This window comes from Agelaius phoeniceus, chromosome Z (assembly GCF_051311805.1).
Source record: "Agelaius phoeniceus isolate bAgePho1 chromosome Z, bAgePho1.hap1, whole genome shotgun sequence".
Classification (NCBI taxonomy): domain Eukaryota; kingdom Metazoa; phylum Chordata; class Aves; order Passeriformes; family Icteridae; genus Agelaius; species Agelaius phoeniceus.
The window spans coordinates 51,718,882-51,733,369 of NC_135303.1; positions in this window are offsets into that span (position 1 = coordinate 51,718,882).

Sequence of the window (14,488 nt, forward strand, 5' to 3'; positions counted from 1 at the left end):
TGTTTTCAATTCTTCATTTTTGCCCACTTTTCTTGTGGGCCTCCAGCGGTGCCAAGTGTGGGGAAAGAACAGGTAGGAATCAATAACTGCTCTGCACCAAAATGAACTTGTTCATTTCAGTCCCATTTAGCAAGAGCACAGATGACACTGCTACAAGATTTCTCCCTTCCAATGAGCCTCTGATTTGCTAGGGATGAAGAGAATTTATTCCTTACATTTTCTATATTTAAGGTTCCTATATATACAGTAAACTCAAGCAGTCCCCAAGAAATTTTTCATTTTCCATTGTTTTTATATAAGAAATAAAAAACTGCCAATGCAACACCTACTCCTTTCCAGAGAAGAAATTAACTGCTCAGAGTTACCTCTGTTAATAGCAGCTAAGCAGAACCTGGTCTTTAATTCAGTCAGGAAATCTGATGAAGAAAGACATCCAAGGCCTGTGTCCTCTTCCACCAATATCCATTTAATGTATATGTATGTGCGCATTATTCATGGATTTCTGGGGTTTATAAGGCATTTTTTATTGGTCTGAAGACAAATTTCTCCTTCTGCATATAGCATGCACCAGCAGAGCTGTTATGACCAAGATCATGGGTTAAAATCTGTGGCCCATGCAAATATGCATATAGTTTACAATGCACTTACAAGTAAAGATTCCCAACGGAGCATTTCCCTGTCAGAGGCAAATATGTGAACAACACCAAATACCTACACTTATGTCTGTTTCCCTCTTGCTGTAAGGGATGTTAGGCAACTTGAGGAAAATAAGAAAAGGCACTCATGAGTCTTCACTAATGCAGGAACCTTTGAGGACTATTTGTAATTTGCTTTAAGGAACCACAGAGGCTGAGAACTAGGAGGCCAAGCTCAATCTACAACCAGTCAAGAATTTCTCAATAAAATTGAGGTTTTAGAGCCTTTTTGAAACAAACAAAAAATTTTATTATTTTGTAGTGCCCAGTAGAAGAGTTTCACAATAGATGTACAACACACACATCAATCCATATGTCTCTGTCCAATTTTTTTTTTTTTTCTAGGACACATGGTTCCTGCAAAGCTGCTGTAACGTGGAAATAGGGCTTTACTGCTGCTTGTCATCCACTTGCAGACACAGGGTGGCAAATGAATCCTGGCAGGCAAACCAAGCAGCAGGCTGCATGAACAGAACCAAAGGATACACTTATTTTAAAGTACAAACTTGATCCAAAATGCCTGTTAGCATCAAGCCAAGATAAAGCCTAAAATTGCTTTCAGTCCTGGCACAGAGTTGAAAGCTGATGAGCAGTCCTACCACTTAAAGCACTTTCACTCCTGTTCCAATGTCCCTGGCACAGGGCAGATGGCAGAGCAAGAAGTCACAATGAGCTGAGGATTGTCAAAAAAAAGAAAAGACAAAATTTCTACATGAATCATCTCAGGGAAGTGGCAGTGCCTGAAGCTCCAGACCTTACCAAGTTTACTGTGGGATCAGGCATCAAGTGTACTAGATTACTGTTTTTACAGATGCAAGCTGCTGACAAAATACAGAAATTCATTAAGCCCTTGTAAGACAATATCCAGGTAAACATTTTTTGAAGAGGCATAAGCTCAAGTGTTTTTCCTTGAAACTACAATATGCCCTGGGATAAACTGCACATATAATGGGGCCATCATCTTCAACTTTCAGCATCAATGCTTAACCTGCTTTGCAGGTACAGCAAAAGACATAAAGCAGCGCTGACATAAAAGCCCTCAAAACCAGCAAGCTTTTACTTATTTAACAGGTTTACACCCTGAATAATAGTTTACATTGAATAATTAACTGGATCTTAAAAACATATCTTCAATGAATAGGTGTGAGTTCAAGATCTATTGTTAATTAATAGGAATTACAGATATGTCCCTCTCTTTGGTCCACTTTAGAAAAAAATCTGGCTGTTGAGAAAACATAGCATCCAGTGCTCAGCAGCTTAGAAAAATGACCACAAATATTTTAAGAGACACACATTACTGCAGAAGACATCAGTGCAATACAGTGCTTGGGAAGGAAGAGCTGAGCTGCATCTTCATGAAAAAGAAAGACTCATTGTACAATTTATGGTTTGGCAGCTAGTCACACTTTGCATATGATCTAGGACACGATGACATATATCCCAGAGGGCTTTCTCGAGGATCAAGACCAGAGTTAAAAATTTCTCAAACTTCCACCTATACAAGATAGTCCTTAATTAATTATTTTCTCACAATTTTTTACTTGAACTTACATGAAATAGTAGGTATTAACTGAGCAAATTATGAACTTCAAATTACTTAGAAGTGTGATACTATGTTCTTATTCTTATGTCAGTGTTCATGCTACTTTGCACTCTGTTCTTTTAATGGTCCATATAGGATCCAGTTCTTCCAATTAGGAACCTTGTGCTGAAATCTTTTGCTGCAGCACCCCCAAAAAATAAATGTTGGCAAATTACATAAAATGAAATATGAATCTTATCACTTTGCCACAAACCAAGTCATCTGAAATGGGCGAAATCTAGGCTTCAGCAAGGCAATTGGTTTACTTTACAGGAGTTAATTACTGGGGGGCATCAAACAGACCCACAGCCTACTTTGATGGCAAAAGGTGGGGCAGGCTACCTAATCCTGTGAAAGGGAGGATATTTCAGTCTTCTGAGAGCAGCAGACCATTATGCAGAACTGCTCCTCTGCTTGTCCATCCTGGAACACCTGTGATGGGTGGCTGCAGAGTTGTAGTCCAGCCTCTGGTGGGCTCCCAGCTCACTCTGCACCCCAAGGAAGCCTTGAGGTGGCTCAGAGCAGGGCACACTGTCCAGCTGCACTCTCAAGGGCATAAGCACTTCTACTAGAAAATACATATTAAAGCCCAAAACCAAACATAATTGGTTTCATTGTAGGAATTCCTCAGTGCTAGCAAATGCTATCACAGATTGAAGTGAAAAAGAGATTCAAAGTTTTTAAACTCATCACACTATCATAAGCAAAAATAAGCATCTCCAAGTACTAGCTGCTTGAAGCCTAAGACTGACTGGAGAAGGCAGGTTTCTTTAATTACAGAGTTCTTTGCATACTGTCTTGTGATCCTTTTCTCGTTGATTTTGGCTATTCTTCCATTAAATGTAGCGGCTGCAAGAGCAGGTAATTGAAGAGAAAACTGCTTGAGATATGCAATGCTGGCTTAGCAAAGTAGTAAATAATTTCTGCAGTGTAAAGTAGTTGCTGTTTCCTTTAAGTGTATTTGACTGTTGTTTGGATTTTTGCATAGGCTTGTACTTTTTTAATATTCACTTCTCTTATCTCAGAGAATTTTACTGAAAAGTAAATTTCAATAGTCAAATGAGAGACAGTGGAAAAAAATTACATTTCAGAACCGACAGTTCCACAGATTTCTAACAGCATGTTCCTGATTAATGAAGTAGGAAATGACAAATGACTAGCCATGACTGTGCTGGATATACTTTTGCCTTTGACCTTGAGAAGAACTTTTCCAGCTGTAGCAGTACAGTAGGAACCTCTTACATGTGGCACAGTTATGAACTCCACAGAGAAGGAGCTGTCTTTTCTACTGAAGCTAATGTAACACATGTATGAGTGAAATTATTTTTCCATACCAACGATGGCTAAATGGATCTTGCAGATCCACTTTAAAAACAGACTCCTCCAAGATGTGATTGTAAATAATAAATGCCCCCAACAGTAAGTTTGTAATGTCAGTTTTAAGCACAAGCAAAGATGACTTGGATAGCCAAATAGACTCCAAGTAAAATACATCCCAATCTCCCTCATTTTCTTGTGCCTGTTCATTTTCTTTTTGCCTCCTTGGAAAGTCTGGCTAAAAGGAGTTGGAGAAATTTTACCTGTGTGGCCTCTATACCCCAAAGGTAGAAAATATGTGAGAGAGCAGAGCTGAATTCCCCACCTTGGCAGTCAGGACTTTGAGATTTGGAGGTTTTTGTCATCTTTTGAAAGTTGCAGCTGAGTGGCTGATGGAGACTAGCAGCATAAGCAGGTTCACAAAGGAATCTGTCACAGCTCTGTACATCCATAAAGAGCTGTTTCAGGAAACAGACAGGGATGTAACTTTTCACATCCCTAACTGAAAAACAGGGGATGGCTGGGGAAAAAGGCAAGGAAGCATGGAAAGAGGTAAGACTTCCACATTTCAAGGAGCTATAGACAGTGCCCTGGCTAATCTCCTCTTGCCTCCTTGTAGAGGAATACACTGAAAGGTGCAAATGACAGCTCCAGTGAGAGTGGCAGTGGTGCTGTCTTAGGAGCGGGGTAAATAACCATAAATGACAGACATACACTGTGCTCCTGCCCCAGAAACACACTATCCCATCAAAGACAGGGTCCTCACTGAAGGGGATCATGTAGATATCCCACAACTGTGCCTTCAGGGATGCAGAGGCAGGCCAAAGACAGGGGTATAAATTTCTTTCAACATGAAGAAGACAGAACTTTTGTCTTCAGTGCTATTCCTTTAGCAAGTCTTCAGTGGCAAATGTTCCAGGATTTAATAAAAGAGGTTCACTGCTTGCATCCCCACCTGCTTTCGTCACCACCTTACATGTAGTAAAAGGAGGCCTGGGGAGGGCATTCTGCAGCTGCAAAACCAAATTTTTGTACAGGAAGGAAGGTTGCGATCAGAAACAGAAAAATCCATTTTGCCTGGTCCACTGGCATGCCTTGAGCACTCAGAGCATCTGCAGTGAAGTCTTGGTGAGTGTATTTGGTCAATGAGAGAAACTCATATAGTTTTTGAATAATTTTTCAAAAAGCCACCAGGAAAATTTCAGATATATTTTTGGATTTTTCATCCCTTTTGACTTTCCTACAAACCACATTATGAATACACACCATCTTCCCCTTAGGTGCCATAGACGGATGTCTAAACCCTTTAACTATTACTGGCCTGAGGAAGCTTGCAGCTACAGTACACCTGTCCACACTGAAGCCCAGATCCAATTTCCTGGCACTCAACAAATACTGGCACAAAGTCCTGGACAGCACAATTGCAGACTAGTTAATTAGATTGGCTTTCATCCATTGTTTTATGAGATGATTTCAACCAGCAGTAGCTTCTATAAAAGCTGTCAAAATCTGCCTAGAAGTTCCTTTTCCTATGGTGAATACTCAGTGCATGTACACCGCCTATGGCACATGAACAGCAGTATTAGAGAAGGTTCAAATATAAGAGCTTGATCCACCTTCAAACACATCTGAGTTTGATGACACTGGGATACATAAATTTGATTCATTGACCCTCCAGCAATAATGGCCTTTCTAGGTCATTATTGCTGGAGGGTCAATGAATCAAACCTACTTTCTAGGGTTTTTACCTTCCACTCTGGGTGATAGTCACACTCAGGACTTTATTCAAACTGATTCTTTTTAATTCTGTTAAAAGATGGTAGAAAAAAAAGCTCATCTCCCTTGCCCTGACATACTTGGGCACATGAGTGGAACATGACAGGGACATTAACTGACAAACAAAATAAAAAAAATTTCAAATTATAAAGTAATTTTTATAGTTTCAAAGCCATGACTTTCCCTCTATTAAATGTGATTGTGTATTTCACAGAAAAGGAGAGGTTCTGGACATTTCTAGGGCTGTACTTTTCATCGGATCTAAGAGAAACCAAAGTGCACATAACGTTCTTACAATCAGACACAGTCTGATTTCATTGCTCAGAAATTTTGAGTGCTTATCAATCTACATGTCTTTGATTCCAGGCCTATACACAGATACTTGAGACATGTCACAATCACAGATGTCTCCTTTGCCTTGACACTGGCAATTTTCAATGAAGGGTACTCTTTTAAAACACAGGAACACAATTTGGTTTTGACAAGATACCAGGAAGTCCAATTAGAGCCTTTTTGGCTGTGGATTGTCACTACTTTTTTTTGTTGTTTCTAGATTTATCCCCTTTTAAAACTAATTATTTTCTTGTATTTTATTATTGTTACCTCTCTAAAGTATTCTGTGGTCCCCAAAACCATAAGCTGCAAATTAGCAGGTTGATCTCAGTAGCTATTTCTAAGGAAACCCAGGTATGCAAAGAAATTGAGATGAATGAGAGAGCTTCTCTTTGTGCTCTTAGATTAATGGAGAGTTACATAGGATTCCTTACAGCAAGAAAACTTGCTGTCAACACCAAGTTTTAGCCAGTTGATGACCTCTTGTAGGAAGATATTACATTATCTCACAATTCAGTATCTATGATGATAATTACATGTCTTACCAAAGGAAATCTTATTTTGCAATGGTGCTCAGAAGTGCTAAGTCATGTGCTATGTGCCACAAAGCATACAGCAAGATACTATCTGTCATGGTGTTTCTACTGCTTCCTAATACTTCTAACTCTCTTGGCTGTTGCCTTGGTATCTCCAAAAATATGCGGTCCCATAAAATTCCTTTCTGATCACCGTAATACAACTCAGTGATTTTGTAACATTGACCTTGGTCATCTTTGTTTTGAAGGAAAGCTCAACTGTACTTTGGCAACTGAACAAATTCAGCTCAGAGGAGTGAGGTTTCTGCTTCATCTCCCTTATGCAAAATTCCCTAGAAAAGTTACTTTTAACTGCAAGAAGTCCAGCATTGATCAGTACTACTGCAGTCACTACTCCACATCATACTTTCTTCACAAGGAAACAACCAGCAAGGTTCAATTTTCTTTTAGCAATTTCAACTAAATTTTTTTGCACTATTTCTCCTAATGTTTTGTCTCTCAATGAATACCAAACGTTTGGAAGAGTTGTAAAACATACTTGAATAAGTCAGGATTTATTTGGTCACTTTCTAAAAGATAAGGTTATTTTCCTGGTTCAGGAAAAAGATAGATGAGTTTAAAATGTTAGACATTTATATATAAATAATGTAAATTAGACCATTTAGTGGTAATAGCTATAGACATTTGTTGGGATGTTAAAGAATTCTCTTTCTTTCATGATGCTATGTAATTTTTTCCCCTTTTATGCATAAAATGAAGTTTGTACAGCCAGCAATTTAAATTAAATTGCACCATTTTTAAACGCATAGATGATACAGGGTTATCGTTCTTTTTGATGGTGAGGACATCCCACAGAAGAGCACAGATAAGCTACATAAAGCATTACTGCCTAGAAAGATGGTATTTTCCCCCCTAAATTTAAAAATAGTGCTAATTCCTGAAAAAGACTGTCTACTCTGAAAAGATATTTTTTCATAATTCCACACACCACCAACAGCTTGTGAAGCAGTAATTTGAACTCCTCATTTTACCAGTTTGTCTCATCCTTCTGCTGCTAGGTCTCTCCAAGACCTAGAAAAGTGAGTCAGACTTTGTAGTACAGATTCATCTGCAAAGTCTGCCAAAAATGAGACCCATTCACATCTGGTAATTTTGTCTTGGTTTCCTTAATGTAAATTCATGCCAGTGAATTGACTGAGACTGTCAAAAGATTTAATAAGGGCCACCACTTGAATCAGATAGTCACCATGTCGCTGATGAGATTATAGATTTAAAATGGGTAATTGATTATTACAGCTTCCCTTGACTATCCAGTCCCATACAAGCCCACAACTAGCACCCAATAAATTTTTTACCTAAGTATCTTAAAAATTAGTGTCAACGAGCTCTTCACTGATTCAGTTTCCTATAGTATTTTGCAGAAGATATGTATATAAATTAATCCAGGCATTGCAATCAAACTCAATACTGAGTGGTATCAATGAGCACAAATACAAAACAACATTGAAGCATCTATAAATTATGAAGTCAGTATTTTATAGTAGTTCACAGAGCATCATAGAACTTCTCTCATTAGCAGACATTATTTCTGGCATGAAAACGACCAGAATGGAGGCCAGAAGCATGTCCTCTGGAAGGATCTTTACATGACAGGAATCCACAGATTACAGTAAAACAAAATAGTACTAAAGTGCAGTAGCATTCCCCTTTATTTCAAGTATTTCTAGATAAATAAGAATGCCAGGGAAAAGTCTAGTACCCCTAATTTATATGATAGCAACTGGATTGCCAATCAAGCACCAGATATCACCTGTGGTGAAGATGCAAGATGTATTGCTATATTTTACAAAATGTGTTTCTCTCTATCCTTCCCAGACAGTACACTCAGCTCTTTAATGAAGTGGTGTGGGTAGAACAGACACATGCCTGCTTTTTTAATGTCAAATTGGGCCACCTATTTCATCTTTCTTTTACTTTTCTAGAGAATCTTTTCATCCGTAGTGGAGCTGTGTGTATTTTGCTGCACTGTGTCAAGAGAAAATTACTGAGACCAAACAAGTTCGTACTAATGAGCCATGGAAGGCAAATATAACAGCATCAGTTATTTCATGAAAAAGAATAATTTTGCTTCCTCATGCCTGCAGGCAGAGAGATGGGAAGTAGTAATCCCTGGAGTACATTAAATTTTTATTTTTGAAATTTAAAAAAATCATCAAGGATTATATTGTAAGGAAGTGCATAATTGTACAGATAATGACCCACATATCTGTATTTTAATATGTGCGGTAATTCAGCCCCAACATATCTGGGATTTTCTGATTTCCCAGTTCAGAAAAGAAAAGGCTGCAGTATTATTTAGTTTTTCATCATTCTTTTACATTTCTGCCTTCTGTATCCGAAGACATGTTCCTCCTCCTTGCAGTTCTCCCCCATCAACTTCAAAGCTGGAAGCAAAAATATAAGAAAATTGTCGTCACTAATAGCAAGAACATACCAAAGATGACAAAAGAGGGCCCTAAATCAATGAGAAACACAAGAGTGCAGCAGAAAGAGCAAGCACTGTGTGTTGGTGTGAAGCTTTAACAGAGGGATCGGGAAGTCCCAGCACAGTGACCTGTTCCAGAGAGAAGGTAAGCTTGCTTGTGCTCTGAATGTCTCTCATGTCCACCACAATCAGATATCTGTCTCAGAATACCCTGCTATATTTAAGTTCTTCAAGTAACTGAGACTAGGGAGACACAGCTACAGATTACAGCCTAGACATAGTCCCAGGCATAATGATGCAATCTGCTAAAGGTAGATAAAATAAAAAATCTCTCTCTCACTGGGAGGGTTTGAGCTTTTTCCTAGAGAAAGGTTATTTTCTAGAAAAAAAAACTGTTCAGTCATTTCCTGGGTTTTGCTTGTGTCTTGTCTTGTAGGGGATACTTTACCCAAAAAACAACCTATGGCTATAAATTGGAAATTGGCATGACCCCATGGGCAATGCTCAGTCCATCAGATGAGGCTCTGGCACTGTAAGAAAATCACTGTTTGGATGAATTATTCACTCAGGTTGTACATAGTATATTGACAGTGGTGGCTAATAAGCAGCAAAGGAGTTTACTAGGAACTGAATGCTACATCCATGAAAGCAAATAATCTCATCTCCTTGTAACATAGGTCAGATGCAAGTGCACTCTACACTATATCAGTGAGGGTTTGTTGTGTGTTAAAGGTTGTGCAGGTTTCTACCCTGTAGAAATTAGAATGGGCATTATTAATGTGACACAGACCTTAGTTAGATGGTTGGCATGAAACGTGTTTGGGAGAGAGCTTCAGAAGGCACTCATGGAAACTCTACCGGAAGATTGACTATCAAATTAGACCACTGGCATGTTTGGAATATAATTAGCAGATATTTATCGAGAAGAGGATTAGCCAGCCAAAATCCAATCCTGGACAGAAAAAAGGATAGAGTCTAAAGCATTCTTCAGGAGTTTATGAATGATTATTGCTATTCACTGGAAGGCTTTTTTTTTCTCATCATGTTCTAATTTGGAAAAATTTTCCATCTGAATAGGTCTACATGCAAGACCAAGGCTTTGCCTTTGCTGAAGTCAATGGAATAGCTGTTAAATGAAATCTAAAATGTCAAGAAAATCCTTTTCCTTACTATTCTGAAATAGAATATTTAAGCTTTAGTGTTCAAAGTGATTTGAAGTAACCTACTAAAAAGCAAATAAAAGGCATACTCAAAAGCAAACAGAAAGTTATCTCTAAGGAGATAAAAACTGTCTTGATAAAACCCCTGTTTGTCATAACATCCTATATAGCAACTTATATACTGATGAAGTATATATTAGGTATTTGTAGGTCTTTTAAGCATATTTTAGGGCTGTTACCTTTAGCTCTCAATCTGTCTTTCAGATATATAGATTAATTTGCAATATTCCTTGCTCCATCTCAAAATTCATGCTTTCCCATGGCTCACACCTAAGTGTATAGTATCCAGGCAATATAACTGCTCACCAGCAGTTTAATTATGGAGCTGGGAGCTGTCAGAAAAGAAAAGAAAATATTGAACTCTTGTTACATCAGGGATAGAAAATCAAATCACAAAAGGTTACTACAGAAGCCCTAGTCATGGGAGTACAAATATATTCAAAGCAATGGGGCTGCATGGATGTCACTTTGGAGGATGCTTCATCTCCCCACATACCTCTGTAAGTTACATAAAATTGCCCAGAATTACTTCAGGGCAAGTCCATTCACATCAACACAAACAAAGCACAGTGCAGTGCTAAGGCACCACTCTGTAAACAAGTAACCCAACCCTTTCAGCCTTGTTGGCTGAGTCTTGACTATAAAAGCTACCAAGGACACAGAAAGCACTTGGCTATATCAATGCAAGTGATTAGGTAGGACAATGTTAAATTAATAATAGCCCTTATCTTTCCACCTACACAGCAAATCACAGAGATAAGGGTTGGTTTTTTTTTTTTTTGACAGAGCAATATTTGCTGAGATCTGAAGCAAATAATCATGTAGATCAGCTTGGAGACAGCGAGAGTGCCATTTTAATTTGTACCAAGACAAAAAAATATAACAAACTGCACCAGATCGGGTGACAACAAAACACACAAAAAAGATACAGACAGGGATGAAGGATCCTGGGTCAACAGAAAAAAAACAGAACAAAAAATGGGCTTAGACAACTACATCAAAAGCAGTTTCACATTTTAACTTCACTGTGACAATCTGGTCATAGGCCAAGGACAGCCACCCTCACACCCTAAACATCCAAAACAGCTATGACTCTATACTGAACAGCCTATTTTTCCCATTCTGACAAGACTCAGAACACTGTTCAGCTATATATATTTGCCATGTATCTGGTTATGGAAATGCCATGAACAAGCTCTGAACAGCACATTAACAGGCAACAATAAAATTAAAGAGCACTACTGCTGTTACTGGGGAGCTAAATTTGAGCTCCAAGTTTAGATAGCTTTCAAGGTCTGGCATGATTAAGCAGTAGTTGATGCAAAATGTAGTATCATAATTCTGGTATCCATTAATCAAAGGCCTTATGGCCTTAACTCAAAATGCCTTAAATTCAATGAGGGAAAAGAAAAAAACATACATATATATAAGAAAGAAAAAATAAAGACAGGAGACTGGAAAAATTCTTAGTGAAGTTGAATCAGCTTTGATTTACTACTTGACTTTTTTAGTTTGGGCTTGGTCTGTAACATCTGGGCATGTGTTTTGAAGAGACAAAGCCAAAGACAATGCCGTGTGAAGGACCATAAAGACCAGCTCATGCCTCAGGACCAGGTGCAAGGATGTCAGGAGGTCACCAGCCTTTCACAGCCCGCAGCCTCAGCCATCTCCTTACCATGTTGTATCTCTGTGACAGTGTTCACAGGGGTTCTTGGATGAGGCAAGAGACGAGAATGTTGACTCCATGTTCAGAAGGCTTGATTTATTATTTTATGATATATATATATATATTACATTATAACTATACTAAAAAGAAATAGAAGGAAAGGTTTCGTCTCTCAGCAGACTAGCTAAGAATAGAATAGAAAAGAATGATAACAAAAGGCAGCTCTCTTGGACTCTGTCCGAGATAGCTCGGCCTTGATTGGCCATTAATTATAAACATCCAAGATGGGCCAATCACAGGTGGACCTGTTGCATTCCACCACAGCAGATAACCATTTTTTACATCTTGTTGCTGAAACTTCTCAGCAGGAAAAATCCTAATGAAAGGATTTTAATGAAAAGATGTCTGCGACATATCTCCTTGCTTTTCTTACGAAGCTGAACTGAAGGGAGGTGATAGGAATTAGTCAGGAAAGAATGTTCCTGCCTAACCAGAGCCAAGAGCAGCTACGGCAGTTTTGGAAGCAGAACCAATTGCCACTGTACCCAGGTTTTTGGAATAGTTCTCTTCCACTAATCTACAGGCTCACTGCTGTAGTGCAGCCACTGTGCTATTATGATGCTGTGCCTCATTGATCTCTGATAAGGCAGCTAGTGAGACCAGGCTGCAAGTCTGGTATTAAAACAATTGGGAAATCTTACCCCTAAACCCAGATGTCTTTTTAACTATTTCCTGCAGTGCAGTTGAGTTTATTTTGTGTACATGTCTGTGGTTTAAGCTAAAGATAAACCTGCTGAGCAACTGCTGATATGCAGAAAGTAGTATTTAATGCTTGAAAGGACAGTAAGAAGGATAAACTGGTATAGACTGGGAGACATCAGACCAATGCACGTGAATTACAGGTAAACTGGTAGGGAATTACAAGGAAATTTACTCACTAAAGGTCTTGGTGATGGCAGAAATCACAGGTCCCACTGTATACACAGAAATGTATTAGCTTTCTGTTTCTAATTCATATAACCATCTCCTGTCCCCAAGAAACCTGGAGATAACTTGGCTTATAAGGACTGAGTGGTAATGCACTGAAGAATCCTTAACTGCTGAAATCCCTGCACTTGACAGGCAGGGTAATCTCAGCTGAAACATCCCTCCATTACAGCATGTACAGAAAAAATATATTTGCAAAAAAAGCATATGCCTAATGTTTTTTGGTTTTTTTTTCTTTTTCTGTCAATTAAAATTATTTTTTTTCTTTAATTCTGTCAATTAAAAATTTGAGGAAAGTATAGCAAATCAAAGCAAGCATCGTCTGGAAGACATTGAATGGGGTTTTTTAATGCAGCCTGGGACTTTTTTTTAGAAAAACTCCATTGTTTTGATTTAAAGACTAAAGTGAAAGATTAATTTTACTTTAAAATTTGGCACAAAATATCAGCAAAAACCAAATGAATTCTTGAAATCTTTCGGTATTGTCACATCCATCTCTTGTCAGCATAGTCTCAGATGAGATGTGTTTCAATTATACATGCTATACCAAAACGTGCAGTTTCACCTCCTTGCTTTCACCCACACAGTGACCTGCACAGCTGCTAAAGTCCCTTAACAGTTAACATATAGCAAAAAAAGTTTATTGAAAGCCTTTTAAAGAAAAAAGTACGTTCCTAGTGCCACCACTCCTACTCTGAATTTGGAGGTATGCTGTGATTTTTGAGAAATTGCATAAGCACTCTGTAGTGAGTTTATAATTCTATTAGGAAAAAGTTTGTCTGTGGAACGGGTTAATATATCCATTTCTTTGTCAGGCACAGCTAACAAAGTGTTTCATCAGAAATGGTTCAGCAAACTCTAAAAACTCCAGCAGAACATCAAGGCACTGTGTTTCAGGACACTTCTCTCATGGAAGATATCCTACTTACCACACTAGACAAAATAGAAGTTTTTAATGAACCATAGGATATTATCAAAATATATTAGCAGTGTCAATTTGAGAATTCAGTTGCAGCATAAGCTCTGTCAGTAAAAGTTAGCTGTCACACAAGGAGTAATATCAGTGCTGCTACAGCATGTCCTCACTTGGTCAAGGGAAAACAAAATATCAGAGCAGACCAGACAAATTGACAGGTTTAAATAACAGGCAGAAAAAGGCTTCTAGACAAGATATGACATTTATTTTTGAGCAGACAAGTAAAGAACCAAAGAACACAAGTATCTGAATCTAAAGAAACTAAATTATCCTCCGCAGTTATTCAACTTCATTTGTGTTATATCCAATGCTTAGTTATGGACACCAAGTCCTGTAGAAATAATGCATAGACTCATGCATAAACTCAGAACATTAATTTGCTTTCTGAACTATTTCTTGATTATGTGTGTATTCTCCATTTCAAATTTAATTATGCTCCATTTTTTTTTAGCAGTATTTTCCTTGTTCAGCACCAGTGGTCTGAAATACGAACCAGATATGGCTCACTGAAAGAAGTAGTTCTTTGTAAAATATGGATTGTGGGGGTGGAGATATTTAAGAATTTGCTTTTCTATTTACTTTGCATCCAAACTTCAAGGGGCATGGCAGAGCATCTGGTAACAAAAATTGAATTCAAGAACTGAATGCAGAAAATTGACAAAGTGTTTGCTTTGAGAACATGAAAGCTGTGGAGAAAATTAATTTATAATTGCTTTTGAATGCACATAAAATTTGTTGATTAAATTCAAGAATAGGATTTGAATAGTTAGAAGATAAAACCCCAAAGTTAACCTCAAATACAAAATAACATTACAATCTGTACACAGTAGACAACAATTTAGCAATAACAGCTTTGATGTCTGCAGTCACTCTTATTTATGTAAAAATATGTAAGCACAATGAATCAGCAGCATT